Source organism: Arachis hypogaea, chromosome 19, assembly GCF_003086295.3.
Source record: "Arachis hypogaea cultivar Tifrunner chromosome 19, arahy.Tifrunner.gnm2.J5K5, whole genome shotgun sequence".
Taxonomy (NCBI): domain Eukaryota; kingdom Viridiplantae; phylum Streptophyta; class Magnoliopsida; order Fabales; family Fabaceae; genus Arachis; species Arachis hypogaea.
The window spans coordinates 29153129-29173680 of NC_092054.1; the positions used below are offsets into that span (position 1 = coordinate 29153129).

At 27.6% G+C, this 20552-nt stretch overlaps 2 long non-coding RNA genes across 3 annotated transcripts; one reads left to right on the plus strand and one right to left on the minus strand.

Annotated features, from left to right (window-relative positions):
• Nucleotides 1-259: 259 nt before the first annotated feature.
• LOC114926006 (uncharacterized) lies at nt 260-4310 on the minus strand. Of its 2 annotated transcripts, XR_011877277.1 has the most exons (7): nt 4182-4310; nt 2833-2925; nt 1767-2759; nt 1475-1656; nt 900-1040; nt 631-782; nt 260-526 (listed from the first exon to the last, which is right to left on the minus strand). It is a non-coding gene; the product is annotated as an uncharacterized lncRNA (long non-coding RNA). The 2 variants fall into 2 exon arrangements; XR_011877276.1 differs by lacking the exons at nt 260-526; nt 631-782; nt 900-1040 and having other exon boundaries at nt 1327-1656.
• A 14551-nt stretch (nt 4311-18861) lies between these two features.
• On the plus strand, nt 18862-19692 carry LOC112777563 (uncharacterized). The gene is made up of 2 exons (XR_003190465.3): nt 18862-19249; nt 19376-19692. It is a non-coding gene; the product is annotated as an uncharacterized lncRNA (long non-coding RNA).
• Nucleotides 19693-20552: the final 860 nt, after the last annotated feature.

Below are 20552 nucleotides of genomic sequence, written 5' to 3' on the forward strand. Positions count from 1 at the left end.
TGTGACTATTACAATATTTAGTGACAATTTAAAACCCTCACTAAGTTACTTGTTCTTATAATGGTTTTTAGGTATATTTAGTGACTATTTAAACTGTCACTAAGTTACTAATTCCTGTGACAATTTTTTCTGTATTTAATGACTGTTTTAAACTGTCATAATCTCTCCAATATCAAAGCTTTTTTTTATTAATTATTACAAAAATTATTTCTATTATAAATAATAATTTATATGTATATAAACCCTACAACATCAAAAATTTCCTTCTTAATAAAACTTCCTACACCAAAATATTTATACAATTATAGATCTAATTCATTGTTCATTTGATTCATAATTCATATATCTATAAAGAGTAAAAACTACCATACACAATAAAGTATCGACCCTATAACATAATTCATATATCTAAGTGCTAAACAAATATATGATATTCAATTCTTGAAGGTCCACTTGTAGTAGCAGATTGCATAAACTCTCGTGCAAGAGCTTCTCAAATTCAACTTCAACTTCAGTGGTTCTTCCTCTATGAAAAATACCTCTGACAAAGTAAGATCGTCACAGAAATACTAGATTTACAAGATGGGAACAAAAATATCTAAGGGGAATAATGGAAAACAACTAACTTACTGATGTTGCTCAACTGGTTCAAAATGAAATGGATCAGAGTCAGTCTCCACTTGTTCAGCCTTCCATGGAAGGTTTTCCTTGTGAACATATTGGTTATGCAAATCTAAGTACACTCTAATCATCTTGAACACTTTCTCTTCTATGTTTATTGGCTATGAACATTTTTATAAAGGAGAAAAATTGCATCAAATCACTGTGAAAAGAATAAAATCAGAAAAATACCAAACATAAGAATCATAGTACAGATTATGATACAAATATGACATTACCATTCACTGTGTTTCTTTTAGGGAAAACATTACTAATAAAAGCAAGGTCTTTTTCAGCAGCATGTACTGAATTTGAATCCACATTCCATCAGTATTCGTATCGCCACTGGCTTTCCCTTCTTTTGAAACCTCTCCAGACATCTGGTGTGCAGAGTTTGCATCATCGAGCCAGAAAGCAACACCAGATAAATTGCACATGTTTGGATTCAGTCTCAGCAACAAAATAGCAAACCATTTAAAACAATGTACAATGAACAATAGCATACCAAAATCAATCAAGGAAGGATAATTGATGGTCATCCACCACACTTTATAGCCTATGATTTTTCTACCATGAACAGATTATTTGGACCAAATAAGATTAATGTATTCCATATACATACACAGCACTGCTGTAAATATACAACAAGACTCTTAATGTTTCTCCTTTTATTTTCTTTTAGCTTAAACTATATCATCCCTACATAATCAAATACTTATGGCAATAAATATTATATCAAGGTTTCATCGAACTGCTGTACTTTGGATGGGAGGAAAAATTGTTCCAATATATGATTATAAATAGGCAATTTTACCTAGAAATCCTTCAGAGGAAAAAAATTGTTAATTGTAGACTCTTATTATATCATCTAGCATCGATTAATTCCTTGCCTTTCGACTTCATGTATCTGTCAATTAAGTCAGCGAGAGCTCTTATCAACAATTTTGGGTTATATATTATACCCACTTTGAAATCACGTAGGGAGTCAACAACAATCTGCAAAATAAGAATTGTTTGAGGATCCCAAAAAAAAGTAAGTTGCATTAAAAAGATTATAGGTTGTATTATCCACTCAATTTTGCCTCGAGCAAAATTGGTATACATACCACATCAAATATTCCTTGGGCATTCAATCGGTCAACATCAACTGGAACTGAACTATTTCTTGGCACCAAAATGGAAATGACATACTAACTCGGTTGCATAAAATTATTAATGGTAGAAAAAATCTTGTCATCACATTATGCATATTGTATTGTGAATTTTAGTTATCAATTTTCAAAGTATCTGAATTTTTATTTGAAGTAAGATTCCACACACATCAAATAACATCATTTTGCTTCAAAAGAAGCAAAACACCCAAGAAAAAATATTTTTCTCAAGCTTTTCCAGGCATGCATCATGTTGAACACGTGATAATAAAAACCAATACTAAACAAATATATCTATAGTAGCAGTTAGTAAGTACCAAAGCGAAAGTCCTAACTCATACATTTTTATGTAAAGTTTCTTTGAAATTTCAATAATAATTGCATCAACAATAAGGGGAGAGTAAACTAAATATGACAATTCATTTTATAATAGCAATCATCATATGGAGCGATAAGGGTTTATTAACAGTATACCACTTGGCACTTACAACAGGGTAAAAAGCATGCATTCAAATAAAATGATATTGGCACTCTTTAGTGAATTAATCAAAGCCTTATTTTAAACCAAAATCAAAATAAAGATATCTATTTGGCACCAACTAGCTTCAATTGTGAAGGAATTCCCACTCACAGAATTCTATATTTATATAAAAATAAAAATAAAAATGAGTAGAATTTTGGAAAAGAATGCATATATTGCTATAAAATTTCAATAAAACAAAAGACCGTAGCTTGAATTTCATGCATTGGAACAAATTCACGCCACTAATAGCACTATTGCTGAACTTCCATACCAAAGCACAGAAACTTATTACCCATTTTGTCTTATTGCTCAGCAATCAAGCACAGTCGGACTACCTTAATAGCTTGTTTCTTCCAAAAGAGAAACAAATGCTCTCCTTGCAAATTGAAAGCAATCTTATCGAGCCTAAATTCCTAAAATACAAACTATATGGAAGGCTCATTAGACTAAACATTAATAAGCAAAGAAAACATATATAATTACAAGATCAAGAAGTACCTTGAGGCAAGACCTTGACGAAATAATCTCTCCAATTCCCAATAAGACCTAAAAAAACTTGTTGATCAATGATCATCTAGTAGGAGAACTAAACTGTGTAAAGAAGAAAGATATGTTTATTCTAACAAAATTATAGATTAATCCACATAATCATGCAATGTCTCCAACAAAATTAAAAGATTATGTAATGGCACTTCATGAAGAGGAAATAGCATACTTTTTATAAACTACTTCTAAGAATCTTACCAACGAGGGGCAGATTAAAGTGAAAAAGGAACCATGGAATACACAATGCAGTCTATATTACTTAACTGCTCTAATACAGTTGCATTAGGTGAAGGAAAGACCTATTGAAAAGATATCAAGACAAATGGAAGTTATAATTATAAATTGCTCATAAATTATTAAATCAATAGCATAATTAATTTCCTAAAAAAACTTAATAAAAATGAATAAAGTTGCACTTTGTCAAATATATACTTTTTCTCTTTCATAACAGAAGAACAATTCTAATAAAAATAGCACCAAAACAGATTTACGTTATGGAGCAAATTTTTTCCCTTACTTGACATGTAGAAGACACATTTTATTTTTGAAGGAAGTACTAGAGTGGAAAAGCTATCCTACCCACAAAATGAGAAAACTTTAGTATACAAGAAATATAAGATATATAGTTTTACAATATTACATACTAGATCAACCAACCAATCACAATTTTGTAGTATGTCAGTTAGTGAGAATGACAGAGAAAAAAATTAGTTTGGAAGCTACAACTTCACTAGATTTTATATTAGGAAAACATTAAAGTAATAAAGTGATGACTAATTATGAAATTTATACCACGTACTCTTGTTTATTTCAAACTCAACTAACATGTAAGTTAATATTTTCGATGCCTTTATTGACATGTTTACAACATCAACATACATTCCACATCATTACAACTTAAAAAACATCCTTCCTACATTGATATTACTTTCAACAAAAGTCCAGATATTTAAGTTGGACAATGTAATCAACATGTTGTAATTTAAGAAGATCACTAACCAGTTCATGATATCATCAAGGCACAAAAACATCGAAGAAATCAAGAGAAGAAATAAGAAAGACAGCATTCAAAGAAATATAATTGAAGTATTTTATCGAACATGTTGAGTGCGGAAAAATAAATAAGAGAATTCAAAGAAAAATAGCAAATATGAACATCATGATATAATCATTATGATAAATTACAACAAAATAGAGCACTAATAACAAACAATTGCAACAACTTCAGCATAACAAACATTAAGAAACAACAACGAAATTGTAGGGGAAAAAGTATAATAGAAGAACAATTGAATACTCACTATCAGTGTTTAGTATTGAGGTTGGAAGAGAAGAAAAAGTCGCTGGACGGAGAATTAGGGTTCGCACTCGGAGAAAAAGGGAAACGAAAGGGTGACGCGAGGACAGCGAATGGTGAACGATGAATGCAAATCACGATGGTGAACGGTGAATGATGAGAGAAAAAATGTCGGTAAAGAATTTCACAAAAATGTTGTGTTGCAAGTATACTTCTAAACCAACAAATTATCCTCGGTCAATGTTTAAATTGTTTGTCACTTAAGCAAACCCAATAAAATTAACCGATGTATTTAAACCTCGAGTTGTCTCTCAAGAAATTGCAGGAAAGTGTACTTACTATTGGTTATGGGAAAATATATTTTTGGGGTTTTTAAAATAAGAGACAAGAAAGTAAAAATGGCAAGAAAATTAAGTAATAACTACGAAGTCCTATCCTTATTACCATTATCAATTGTGATGGTAAATGTGAATTGCCTTCACTTAGTTAACCTCTAACCAATGGAGGAAGGTCAAGTGCATACGATCAACTTGAGTTCACAAGTTCTGGTCAACTCATAGTGAGAGACTAGATTTAGTGAAGTTCAAGCTAACCGGAAATCTTCGATTACCATTCAACAAAAGAATTTTGATAACTCAAGAGTCTCTAATTGATCAATCCAAGTTAAGAACATAAAAATCTATTTTAAAATCCAACCAAGCATTTTATCGAATACTTGGAAGGCATAAAATAAAAACATAGAAAACTAACAAGACATAGCAAAATCTAAGACTAACAATTGCAAAAGGAAACAATAACAACAATTTAAAGAAAGCAATCATAAACATGGAAACATCAATTGCATTAATATGGATTAAAGGAAACAAGAAGAATTCATAAACTAAATTGGCAACATAAAGAAATCAACGAGAGAAATAGATAAACTAAAGTATTAGAACAAATAAAAGTAGAAGAGAAACTAAATTAAGTAAGGTAGAAATCTAAATTTGAGAAGGAACAAAACTAAAAACCCTAAAACTGAGAGAGAGAGAGAGAGAGAGAGAGAGAGAGAGAGAGAGAGAGAGAGAGAGAGAGAGAGAGAGAGAGAGAGAGAGAGAGAGAGAGAGAGAGAGAGAGAGAGAGAGAGAGAGAGATTCATCTTCTCTCTCTAGAAAACTACATCTACAACCTAAAATTGTGTGAATGAACGAAAAGTGAATGATCCCCCCTTCCAACTCCACTCTGCAGCCTCTAATCTGTATTTTCAGGCCTGAAACTGGGTCAAAAGCAGCCCAGAATTCGTCCCCAGTGAATTTTGTTTAATGCAGCACGTGACGCTCGTCACGCGTACGTGTCAGCCATATGTACGCATCGCTGAACAAATTCCTGGTCACGCCTACGCGTCGCTTGCCTGCTTCACTGGTCACGCGTACGTGTCGCCCATGCGCACGCGTCGCTACCAGCTTCTGAAATACTCAATTTCTTGTGTTCCTTCCACTTTTGCATTCTTCCTTTCCATCCTCTAAGCCATTCCAGCCCTATAAACCCTGAAAACATGTAACAAATATATCACGGCATCGAATGGTAATAAGAGAGGATTAAAAATCAGCAATTTTAAAGTCAAAGAAGCATGTTTTCAATCATAGCACAAAATTAGAAAGGATTTGTAAAACCATGCAATTTATATGAATAAGTGTATGAATAATTGATAAAATTCACTCAATTCAGTACAAAATAAATCGTAAAATAGTGACTCATCAGTGAACGCGAACCGCGATGGTGAGACGATAAACGACGAACTGTAGCATGGTGAAGGTTGTTGCGTTACTTTCTTGTTTTTCGATTCTTCTCATCTCATCTGAAATGATAGTGAAATAGTGAATACATTTTTAAAAAAATAGAAAGTTAAAAAAAAGAATGAGAGAGATATAGACTAAATACTAACTATTTAAAAATTAAGCGCATAAGCGTCATAATGTTAATGATTAGAGACCCTTAAAATAACGGTCATAAATAAAGTGTAGCTATATGTTCAATTTGGTATAGTGTTAGTATTAGTATCTATAGTGTAGTCACGAATATTTAAATCAAATGATTTAACTATTTGGAAAAAAAGTAGGAATTACAGTCAACTGAATTTAAGAATGAGTTAACTAAATTTAAATCAAATGATTTAACTATTTTTAACTATTAGTATCTTCGTGTTATATCTAAAGTTGCTGTAAATACAGAAAAATATTTTTTTAATGCTATATTTTTTTCTTTTTCTTTATTTCCTGATTTTTTTCTTTCTTTTAGTTGAATAAATGTAAGTTCATCATCTTCCAAGTAATTTTGCAGCATTATGTATTTTTTTCTTCTTTGTTTGATTTTTTTGTTTTTATTCTTGTTAAGAGAGTAAAATAAGAAGAAACTTGAGAAGGTAAAATAAAAAGAAAAAGATGAATAAGAAAAAAAAGAAGAAGATGGTGATGATGATGAAAACAAGAAGAAGAAGCAGCATAAGTTGAGGAGGAGGAAGAGGAAGAGGAAGAGTTTTGAATTATGCAGAATTTATCAACACACATACATCGAAAATTCTTAAACAATACACTCAAATATCTTCGTGTTACACCCAAATATCTTCGTATTACACTCAAATTTACTGCAAATAAAAAAAATTATTTTCTCTAATGCTGCATTTTTTTCTTCTTCTTTTTTTCCCTTATTTCTTTCTTTCTTTTAGTTGAATAAATGTAAGTTTATCCTCTTCCAAATAATTTTGTACCATTATGTGTTTTTTCTTCTTCTTTGTTTGATTTTTTTGTTTTATTCTTGTTAAGAGAGTAAAACAAGAAAAAAGATGAATAAAAAAAAAGAAGATGATGATAATGATGTTGAAAAAGAAGAAGAAGCAGCAGCAGAAGATGAGGAGGAGGAAGAAGAGTTTTGAATTATGAAGAACTTATTAGCACATATACACTGAAAATTCTTAAACAATACACTAAAAGATCTTCGTGTTACACTCAAATTTGCTGCAAATACAAAAAAAATATTTTCTTTAATACAAAACTTTTACATTACATTCGATTCAAACCATCAACGATGAACAACAATTTTTACAAACAAAAACATTATTCACCTACAGAATCATAAACTACTAACGAAAATATTAACTAGAATCGAACCACACCTCATTTACTTGATTGGATTCAAAACAATAATCAATTTCGTTTTGGTTCAATTGACAATCTAAACTTGAATTATTCATTAGAGTAAAGTACTAAATTAGTCCCCAATGTTTAAGCGTAATCCTGTTTTGGTCCTTAAGGTTTAAAGTATCCTATTTGAATCCAAAAAATTTTTATTTAGCTTCAATGGTGTCCCACCGTGAGGTCAAAGTTAAATAAATAACAAAATGTCCTACATAACAGCATTACAAGAACAAGGTCAATAATCTGGAGAACAAATACAAACTCCAGAGGCACAAAATCAACCGTTGATGCATCAATACATTTATTTATTATTTTTTTATAATTTAAATTAAATATTTTCTATAGAACTAAGGAGAATGATAAATAAATGTATTGATGCATCTACGGTTGATTTTGTACCTCTGGAACTTGTACTTGTTCTCCAAATTATCGACCTTGTTCTTGTACTGCTGTCATGTAGAACATTTCATTAATTATTTAACTTTGACTTCACGATATGACTATATTGAAGCTAAATGAAACTTTTTTGGATTTAAATAGGACACTTTAAACCTTAAGGACCAAAACAGGATTACACCCAAACTGATGATGGAGAAGAAAGAGGAAAAGGAAGGAGGAGATGAAATTTCAATAAAAAAAAAAAAGGAGGAGGAAGAGGAGGAGGTGGAAGAGGTGGTGTTGGTGATGACGATAACAAAAGAGAAAAATAACAAAGAACAAGAAGAACGTGCAGTAACAACATGAAAAAAACGTGCACTCATGAATATAAATAACTTGTATAGACTTATATCGAAAAATGACTTGTACGTAGAGAATAATACTTTAAGAATTATTTAGTTGATGATTTAAAATTTGAATTGTGTAATAATAGATTAAATCGGTTGTGCTGAACTACTAAATATACTATACGAAATTACCAATTTATTTTTCATTATATTAGAATAGTTTGGTATTTTAAATATAGATTTAATAATTAGATAGTAGAAAATTATATAATATATTATTAAATATAATCTTTAATATTAATCTAATATAACTATTATTTCATGCTACCAATTTCGTTATCAACAGCAAACTAAATAATTAAATATTATTAATTAATATTATCGATGACTTAGACATCAATATAATTATTATAATTTTGGGTAAAATATATTTTTTGTCTCTGAAGTTTAATAAAAATTTTAAAAATATCCCTAAGTTTTATTTTATTTCAATTTTGTCTCAAAAGTTTTCGATTTGCATAAGATATATCCATAACGGTTAATTTTTTAAAAAATTTAAGACCGATTCAATAATAATTTCATAAGAACAACCCCTCAACACAAATAAATTAAGCATAATTTTTATATATTTTTAAAACTTTTACCAAACTTTAGAGAAAAAAAATATACTTTATCCTATAATTTTTTAAAATAATTTTGGCATCATTTTTTTATCGCATGCGCGTTACTAATATTGTTTATTATAATTTTTTTTTATAGTCCATCTTACTCAATTCCTTACATTAACTCTAGAGATAAAAGATGCTTTAAACTTATATAAACCAGGATAAATAGTCAAATTTGTCTCTAAATAATTACTTGTTTATTAAATTAGTTTTCAAATTTTTTTAATCAAATTAATTTTTTAAAGTTTTAAATTAATTGTGTTAATTTTTTTAGTATTTTTTTGGTTGACGGTGTTAAAATTTGTTAATGTAGCACGTTAACCTGTAACATAACACAGTAGCCTTAATTAACTATTAGCATAATAAGTTTATGAAATTAGATTAAATCAAAATTTAATTGAGGAGAGAACTAGAGACATTGAAATTTTTTGATTCGGAGTTGATTTGATCTAATTTCATAAATTTATTATGTTAACCGTCAATTAGAACTACTAAGTATATATTGTGGTATTATTTAATGTATCACATCAACAAATTTTGATATAGTTAGTAATGGAAGTGACGAAAAAACTACAACAACTAATTGAAAAACTTTGAAAGACGAATTTAATTAAAAATTTATTTCAAAAATTAATTTAAAAAATAAATTAAATAATTTTTTAGAGACTAATTTGACTATTTATCTTTATAAATTATCCAAAGTTCATGTTTTTGAAAAAGGTGTGAAACTTATATAATGAACTTGTATGTAATATAGGTTGCATATTTATCAAAGTTAGATATTCTTAATCTCTTGAGCTAGATTATGACATGATGATTGAAAGCCACTTAATTCTACGAATTTATTCATTAATATGTAGTTCTCGCACGTGTGTTTTTCTTTCTATGTCCCCCCCCCCCCCCCCCCCCCCCCAAAACAAGTATTTTTAGTAAACAAACCTTATTGCATATGAAAAAAAAATCTCACATACAAGGATGCCAAATTGATTTAAGTAGTTGATGTTATTTCGGTCAGCAACTTGTAAGAATCTTTTACGTGCTCAAAATTCAAACAAATGAACAGTTTAAAAGCATGTTTCGTTCTTAATTCATTTGCTAATTTACTACTACATTTTACTTTGGATGCATACATGCTTGCTTGGGCTCCCTTTTATATGAAAAAAAAACTAATAGTTTAATATTTTTTTATCAATATTAATACTAATATTTTGAATCAATACTTTATTTTTATATTATTAGAACTGAATGGTTTAAAATTTAATTTTTAATATCTAAAAAATAAATATTAAAAGATCATTAAAATTTATTATTTTTTGCTATTATTTTTAGTTATTTATCAATCCAAATTTTTTAGTTTAGCAATCTAACAACATGTTTTAACCCATACTTTTAAATATTAATAACTAATTAATAGATAAAAACAATAAATTCTAATAACCTGCTAATAGTTTTTTATTTAAAATTGACAAAGATAATAAATTTTGTTGGTCATATAAAATTACTAAAAAAAACACAAACATTTGTGTCTAAGTCCATGATTATTATTATTTGAGAGTGGAATCTTTTAGGGTTAGTTGGGGTTTAAAAGAGGCAATTGATTAAAACCAACAGGCAGTGAGAAAAGACGAGAGAAAAAGTATTTTTGCACAAATACAAAATTATTTCTAAAAACCGATTATCACACAGATTTGTTAACGATTGAATGAGCTCAAATTTAAACAACGTTCAAGACTCATGTTTTCCATTTTCACCTTTCGGACCGTCATGACAAGGTCTTTTGTTGGTGGAGATATAGGTAGCATAGGGTAGCTCTGTTTTGTGGTATTTTGGGTGCAGAAATGTTTGGTAACAAAAAAAATTAGCCAAAAACAGCTATAACTTGTCTTATTTAGCTTTCATTAATTGTTGCAATAAATCAAATAAGTTCTGACTATTTTTTTTTGTTCCCTAGCATTACTGTTTTGATGGTATTCCATATCCATATATATTTTGCATTACTAACCAAATTAATTGTCTGAGTCTCTGCGATCAGCTTGAACAGGCAGTAAAATAGAACCAGGGAATGCACATACGTAATAATCATATCGCAGCGATACAAATTAAATACTAGGCTTATCAATTAATTAATTAAACTAACTCAATCGTTATCTACGAAATAAAATTAAAAACTTTTTAACAAAAGAGACAAGAGCTTGAGACATTGCATGCTTCTAATAGGATCTCAGATATTACACCACAATATAGTATGCATAGAAAGTCTACAATATAATTATCCTGTAACGACATTCAGGCATACACCAGCCATATAAAAACCAGACAAAAAACTAACATGACTCTGGAAATCAGACTAGACCAAAACATAAACCACACACATCCTAAATTAAAAGCTTAAAAATAAAGTTCCGTACCATACTCTAGCTAATATTAGAAGTCTAAAATACTAGAACAAAGACAGTGTTAAGATGTAGTGTTTGGTTTGTATTTTTATTTTTTGATTTTATGTTCAAGTGTTATCTGTTTTTATCATTTTGTAAAAAAAAGAGTGAAATAACAAAATTATAAAAACAGAAAAACACTGAAAATAAAAACAAAAAAAAGTTCGTCAAACCAAACAAACCCTAACCTTCTGCTTCTCTATATATGGGGTGGCGGCGGAATCCTAAGACGAAAAGCAGGAGGAGGGTTAGTGATGGTGGGTAGTGTTGTTGGAGTGCAGCCCCCAGGGAAAGTGCAAAACCCATTAGGACCAAACCCAACACCAGTAAAAGTATAACCATTAGGGCTTGGTAAAATGGCACCCATGCCTCCAACGAAGTTCTGAGGCTGATCCATATTCTCATCATCCTTCTTCATTATTCCCTTGTCACCTTTGAGTTTTCTTCCTCCTTCAACTTCTGAAGCAAGCGCCACCACCATGATAATGGCCAAAATCACCGCCATCAACTTGGTCACTCTCTGACCCATTCTTTTTTTTTTTAATTATTGTAAAGCACTGATGGTTTTTCTTCTGTTTTGTACGGAGAGTGATTGTTATATGAGATGTAGAGAGAGCATGGGAGTGTTAGACATGCATTCCTCCCATTTTATAGGACTACAACTCTCTTTAGGCCTTTGTCTTCAATGCTGTGGTCCTGCTTAACATTTTAAGTGGCATGTTAAGTTTGAAATTATTTAACAGAAATGTTGTTTTATACAACCAACTAGAGTCCAACTTGGAGATACCATAAAAAAATTATGAGTAATTACTCAAATCAATTTCAAGAATTTTAAAAATAGATAATTTAGTTTCTAAAAAAAATTAATATACAGATTAATTTTTAATTTTTTTTTATTCAGACATAACAGTCTTTTGCCTATTTTATTTTTATTACATGTCAACATTTATTATTATTAGCTTAAATTTGTGCATTTGAATGATGACACTAACATATTGATACACTCTTTTTGTTGGAAACAGATAAGGTAAATAATGATGCTTTAAAATATAAATTAAAATATTTTCACTCAAATCAGTCGCCAAGAATTTTAAAAGCGGATATTTTACTCCAAAAAAAATTAATACACAAAAACATTCTCAAGATTTTATTCTGGTGGATAAATCAGTCCCTAATTCCTTTTTCGACAGAGTAATTATCCAAATCAGTTTCCAAAAATTTTAAAAGCGAACATTTTAGTTTCAAAAAAAATTAATACACAGATCAATTCCTAATATTTTTTTCGTCCGACATAACAATCTCCCTCCATAAACATAAAATAACATAAAATAAAATTATTATTATTATTATTATTATTATTATTATTATTATTATTATTTATTATACAATAATATTGTACCATAATTGTTTACATTTTTGGACAAAAAAATTGATAAATTTATTCATTAGATTTTTATGTATGTATTTATAATATAAAAATAATTTTTGCATAAAAAATATAAAAAGTATATATAGTCATTCAATAATAATAATAATGCAATTATTAGAGATTATTTTACAAAAAAATTTAAGGTTGAGATAATTTAATATTTTTGTATTTAATATAATCAAAAGATGTCCTATTTTAAAAAATATGTTTATATTAACAGAAAATATTTTAATTTGAATTTCAAAACATAATTATTCACCTCATTTATTTTCAACGAAAATAGTATATTAATATGTTAGTGTCAACTAAGCTAATAATAATAAAGCTTGAGATATAGGAAAAGTAAAATGGATGAAGGACTCTTATGCTTGACAAAAAAAAAACGTTGGGGATTGATTTGTGTATTAATTTTCTTTTGGAACTAAAATGTCTATTTTTAAAATTTTTGGGGACTAATTTGGATAATTTCTCTGCCAAAAAATAGATTGGGAACTGATTTGTTTGTCAGAGTAAAATATTGGGATTAATCTGTGTATTAATTTTTTTTTAAAGACTAAAATATCCGTTTTTAAAATCTTTGGGCACTGATTTAGGTAATTACTCTTTTTTTTTATACAAACGTACTTTTTAGAATAGGGCATCTTTTAATTATATTAAATAAAAAATATTAAATATTTTTAACTTTGAATTTCTTGTAAAATAATTTTTAATAATTTTATTATTACTATTATTATTATTATTGAGTGAATATACATAAAAATCTAATGACTAAATTTATTATCGTTTTTGTCCAAAAAATATAAAAAATTATGGTACAGTATAATTGTGTAATTAATAATAACAATAATAATAATAATAATTGTATTTTACTTTTTTTATGAATGGGATACTGTTATATTTGACAGAAAAAACGTTGAAAATTAATTTGTGTATTAATTTTTTTGGACTAAAATATCTGTTTTTAAAATTTTTAGAGACTGATTTGGGTAATTATTTTGCTGAAAAATGAACTGGAGATTGATTTGTCTACAAGAATAAAACTTTGAGAATATTTTTCTGTATTAATTTTTTTCGAAACTAAAATGTCTATTTTTATAATATTTGAATATTGATTTGGATAATTAGTCAAAAATTATTATTTATAATTTATTAGACATGGGTGTTGAAATATGTAAATCATTGTTTAAAGAATAAGTGTAAAATTTATATGTTATTATTGATTTCATATTTATGAATATAATGTCAACAAGAATGTCGTTATAGTAGTAAAAACAAGGTTTGTGTTAAGTAACAATTTTTTCTATCAAGGTATCACTCGCTATCATGTACACGGACATAAAGATATGAAGTTTAATGGGAAATTCGTGTTTGAAGAATTACTACGAGCTAGTAGTACATTGAAGTCCATGATTCCAGCCAGGCACAGGTGTCAAGTTATATAACATAATAAATAAACTAAGTTCCTTTCTTGTCCTTAGTTCAGGGAGCACATTGGGGCGCTTCGCTTGAGGGTAATATTGTTATTGTAGCTTAAGTCAAAATAATATACTGTGTAGCACAAGGGCCGTACCATAAGTAATTACTAAGTTTTTATGAAGATTTACTATTACCGTTGGGGAATTTATGAACGGCTCAACTAACCAAAGATGATGTTCATAGCAGAAGGTACGGTTCTATAAAAAAATCTGAGACTTGGACAGAGAAATTAATTGGGTTTGCGACTTCTTGTGCCTAGTCTTGCACTCTTTTTTAACCCTACCCATAAGTTTCCAAAACAATTAAGTAGTTATGGAAAACAGCTCAGCAGTAACTAGAAATTTACTGCCCTTCTCACTGTAAATTGAATAATCACGCGCTCTTGATGGACAAAAGCACATTGTGGATGTGAATAACTGAATCTTTATATATAGAACGATTGTTTTACAGTTGCTGTTGTAACTGGAATATTTGGACTTTATGCATAAGATATGAATTTGGACATTAGATATCTGTAAAGACTTTGATGCAGTAAAAGAGTTCATAATCAATCTTTAGGAGCTCTTTCTAAGAATGTCAGTGGTACCTACAAATTACGAGGCTTGGAAAGCTTGATTTTCAAATAAGAGAGAGATTTTTGCATTGTGACTTTTTTTATTTTCGTTGTTTTTATACAATAGACACATACACATTCACACATTAATTTTACTTTTTTAACTTATTCAGAATTTGAAGTTTTGAACTCTTGTACAGTTCTTTGTAGGTAGTAGATTATGTCACGCGTAGGAATGATAATACATAGGATAGAGTATGAGTTTAGATCCAATTCTAATTCTACGTATGGGTTGAGAATATTTTAATTTTAATTTTATTCGTTCTTAACTTGTAGACATCCAATCTTATATGCGAATTACCAAAAAGATGCAACATTATTATATAATTTGATAATAATTTAAAATAGAGCTGACTTTTATGTAAGAAAAATGTATTAAATTATCAATTAATGATTTTCTTTTAGTAACTAAAAATCTTTTGTATTTAATTGAGAAGTCTTTGGTTTAACATTCATTTAAAATATATTTTTATATAAGTATATAACATATACATATATAAGGTACAGGTTGGTCAAGTAGAGTTGAGGTTCGATCTACACAAAAATCATACCCACACTACTTTACCGGTTGCGAATCGGATTGACAATTCTATACGACCAGATTGGGTCGAGTTGAGTATCTGTAGGTAGGGTGCATGTTGCCACTCCTACCCCACTGGTTCCAGTCTCGGCTGAGCATTGAGACTTTGTAACTAGCTTATGTCCAAGTTGGGATGAGTACTGGCGGGACAGGTTAGGCCTCTTGCCCTCTTGGCAAGGGCCTACGTTAGATTTTTCTACTAAAACATTGGGCTGCGTGTATTTTGTGCTAATGGTTTTGGGCCATTTTTTAAAACTATTTTTAATAGGGGATTGCTCAAATACATATTAAAACTGGGAGTACAAGTCCAAAAAAAAAAACACTCAGTATATATATTAAAAGCATACAGATATATACAGAAAAAGAGAAACCATGATGTGGATTTTTCTTCTGCTTTCTTTTTTTTTTTCTTCTTGCAATGAATGACTTCTGTATTCTATGCACTCTTTTAATATGAATGGGAGTGTTCACTTTTTTTTAATAATATAATAATATTTTATTTTTGTATTTTAAAAACAAGGTTCTTAATTTAGACCAAATGCCAAATTATCTTGTTAGAAAACAAAGACAAATTTATACTACATGTTACATTATATATAATTTGATTAGAAAACGTTTGATGGTTATCACTTTTTTGAGATATGAATTATAGCAATCTTCTTTTTTTTTTTTTTTAAGTGTGACTCTTACTAGGTTAATATCCATTGAAATATAACAAGTGAACTTAGCTTTGTTTATTTTCTTAAATTACTATGTCTCTTTATTATGAATGCAAGTGATTATTTTAATATAAAAGTTTAAAATGAAAACGACCTTAAAAATAAGAAATAAAAACAAAAAATAATTTTACAAATTAATCAATCCCTTATATTTTCTCAAGTCTTTTGTAATTCTGGGATGTATTTCAATTTAATTTATGTATAATTAATTGTGTTAGTAGAAGTGTTTAACTAACTTATTATGTTTGACAAGTATTGCTCAAAAATCTTGGTCCCGGCGGGGCTCGAACCCGCGACCTTCGGCTCATAAGACCAACGCTCTAACCAACTGATTATATCATTTTATTGGACGTATGCTGCCAAATAATTACTTTTGTCAATAAAAAATGAAAATTTACCAAACCTTATACTTATATACTTACATACACACACTAGTTCTATTTGCACGGGAATAAACCCTTTTTATTTACATTCATGTGCTTACATATAAATGTTAATTTATAAAGTATTTCACAGTAATAACATCATAAAGACTCAGAATCTATGATGATTATTTACAAAATTTATCATGTCTTGTATATGTGTGTGGTGATCCAGTGTATCTTTAAAGATTTGAGATTATTCTAATGTTCTTGTATTATATCTGTTTCACTTAATTTTACACTACATACAACACAGTTATGTATTGACAGACAAAAATAATAATATCTTTTAGCTTTCATTAGATGTATTTAAAAGAAAATAAAAGATTTTTCACTCTTAAAAAATAAAAAAATGCAACTACCCAATTATTACTAATGAATGTTTAGTTTATAATATGTGAATTTTGCTATCTTGATTTAAATTTCATTGGAATTTTTTTTATTAATTTTTTTATTTTAGAGAAATATAATCCCTTTTAATGACGAAATTGATAACTCTTATAATATCTTTATTATCAGAATGTCACGCTTTTGACTGTGCTATTCTAATAACGAGGATATTACGACGATTTCCATATATTTAATAATAAAATAAGAGTTTTTAACTTGAAATCGTACATATCGCTTTTTTTTTTTTTAAAACCGAAAATACCTTGTTTTTTTTTAAAAAACACACATATACAAATCACAACACTTTACATATATATATATATACACAAGACTTCTTATACAATTAACTATAAATATTATATATGTACATATCATTACAATCACGATTTCTATCCCTCTTATAAAAATATGAGAATAAAAGCGATGAGAAAAACTATAACTATATATATAACCAGATGCGTAGAAGAAAACCTCATAAACTACTTCGTCCGTCTCACAAAAAAGAGTAAGTCTATAGAGGTGCGAATCTAACCATACGGTCTCACAAAAAAATTTAGAATTGTCAAAAGATGATACGCGTAAGGAAAATAATGAATTTCAACCGCAGTAATCATCGTTCGTCTTATGGACATTTTCAAAAATCAACAATTACTTATCAAAAATCTAAATTCATATTTTTATTATAAAAATTTTAAAAATTACTTAAACGGTATAAATAATTAACTTATTCTAAACATAAGTTCATTAAATCTATATTATTAAATCGATTTAATTTTTCATATTTTACTAAACATACATCAGTGAATCATGGACCATAAAATGTGTTGGCTACTTGGCTATTATATTTAAAATATAATACAAGTATAGTAAGACAATATTTTCTCTCAATTTAACTACTGTTATTTATTATAAAATCATTCATTTACGGTGAGAGCGATATGTATTGTGTTTAACTTTTCATAAACACCAAGTAGTAATATATAAGTATATCCATTAACCTTTCGCAAATAGCATGTCTTAATTATTATATCTATGATATATAATTAGACAACGTCATTTAAGTGTCTTTTTTTTAGCTTTTTTTTATTAAATTAATTGTTTATTTTTTAATTTAAATAATTTATTAAATAGTTTATATTTATTATATTTTTAATTATTTTTCAAAAAGAAATTATTAGCAAATATCATAATATGAAAAAGGAAAATGTGTTCTATTTTGAGTCACATATTGCTCTTACTGTTATGTTCTTTTATAGTGAATTGCCCTTTTAAATATACATTTATGCAAGCACGCAATTGATGACTCGAATAGTCGAATTTTTTAAGGATTTGAGTTCGGTTAAACCTATTTAAACTTTATACATGTACTAAAAAGAATATTATATAGTTGTCAAAATCGAATCGATTAAGTTATTAGTTTAATCGATAAGTCATTGATTAAATTGGTAAAATTGATTTCATGTAAATAAAAAATATAAATAATTAAAAATTTAAAATTAAAATTTGAAATACATATCTTTACTAATATTTTAAGAATAATCACACCTCAACAAATTATAATCAATAAGTTATAATTCGGTTATTATTAAATAATTATTTAAAATTTTACTATTTTTTATAATAAAAATTTTTTAATTTTATTTTTACATTAAAATAACTACTTTTTATTTTAATAACTAACTAATTAGTTTATATTTATTATATTATTATATACTATCTGTATTTATTAAAAAAATATTATTAATAAATATCATATAATTATAAAAAAAATAATTATATTATAATTAATAAAAATATTTAATATTTTTTATTTATGCATATTTAACAGTATTTATATTATATTAATAATTATAAATAATAAAAATATAATTAATTTAAATATAAATAAGTATAAAATTAAAATAATATCTAACAAAATTATTGTAACGTTTTTATTACATAATTAATATTAGTATTTACAATAATAACGAACAACGTAATTTAGTGATAAAGGGAATATACATCAATAAAGAGAATTTGAGTTCCAACCACATCTTTATCGATTTTAGAATTTTCACCCGAACAGTTTGATTGGATTAATTTTTATCGATTTTCATTTATTTTTGTCGGTTTTGATCGATTCTCACCAGTTTTATACTTTAAACAGCCTTGACATTAGACCGAATCGATTGACGGTCTGATTTATTAATTTTCCGATTGAATCGGCCTGTCTAATCTCGCATTAGAATAATAAAAAAATCAATTAATTTATAATTCTTTCAGAGGTAGTGAAATGAATTTCCACCAATATATATACAACTCTCCATGACTCCATCTCCCAAAATTGATACACAAAAAATATTGAGATTAAGAATAATCAACATCGAGTGTTCGATCGACAGATTATGATGACTAATAAGTTAATAATAATGACAAATCTTTTTTCAATTTTCTTTCTGGTTTCAGGTTAATATGATTCCTTTATATCTTTATTATTCCTAGAACTATCAAATATTATTCTATGTCAAGATTATTGAATGTGTGACAAAAAAAAAAATTATTGAATGTGTTCTTTTAACTTTTTGCATGCAGCTATCTCTATAACGGTGACTGAACGCGTAAGGATTTGTGGAGAAAATTGGTTGATGAAAACTAATTGCAACAATGATGACTTTTGCCGCAACAAATGTTTTGGACTTCATCCGGGGCCCATGTCATGGTGGCGTTGTATAGATTCCTTCAATTGTGTATGTCAATACTATTGTTGATTATTTAGTACATTTTACCAGAATTGCACGTTTCTATTACAAAATAATAATAGACGGAAATGAGATTTGAACAATTCTCATTTTAGTTGTGTTGGTATTGCTGATATTGTATCGAATGAATGGAAATAATTTCTATTGAAACTTAGCTTTGTGATTTTTGTTATTGTGTTAGTTTAATGTCTTACATGATGTTTAGTTAAAGTTTAATGTACAATATAAAATATAATCGTCTAATTATTTTGTATTCTCGATAATTATTTATAAAATAGCTGTAAAAAATAGTTATGGTTCTTAATGTGATATTTTATATTTAAATATATGTGTAAAATTATTTTATATTATTTTGTGAGTTGGTTGATTATTGCTGCAGCACATTTGATATCTTATTATAACGGTTAATATATATATAGTGTTTATGAAATTTTTTGTAACAATTATCTCGGCTTTATTAAATAGTAATCAATTTAATTTTAAAAAGTTTAACTTTCATATTTTGATACGACTATTTACTAATTACTAATTACTAATTATTATATATAAAATTAAATTAAGAACATTTAAAAATAATACAAATATAACATGTTAAAACATTAAAAAAATTCGAAATGAAATTGAATTGAAATTAGATTATTAGAACCAAGTTGTAATCTAACTTAGAAAGTATAAAAACTACATGAATAAAAAAGAAGATTATGAAAATTACGTGAATGTAAGCTTTTAGTACAAGACATCAAGCTTAACAAGTCAAAGGAAAATCAATGAAACCAGCTCATAAGATAGTGAGCAATCTAAAACATACATGAATTTGAATCAAATTCTACAAGTTTTATTATGCCACCTATGTATACAACTAAGCATAAGTTAAAAAGATTATTTTATTGAAAAAAATTGTCTATATAAAGATATATATGTTTATGTAATGATCACCCCTCCATGAATAAAAATGCTTAGTGTTTGTTCTAAAAATTCTCTCTTATATTCTTATGATTGTTAGTTAATTT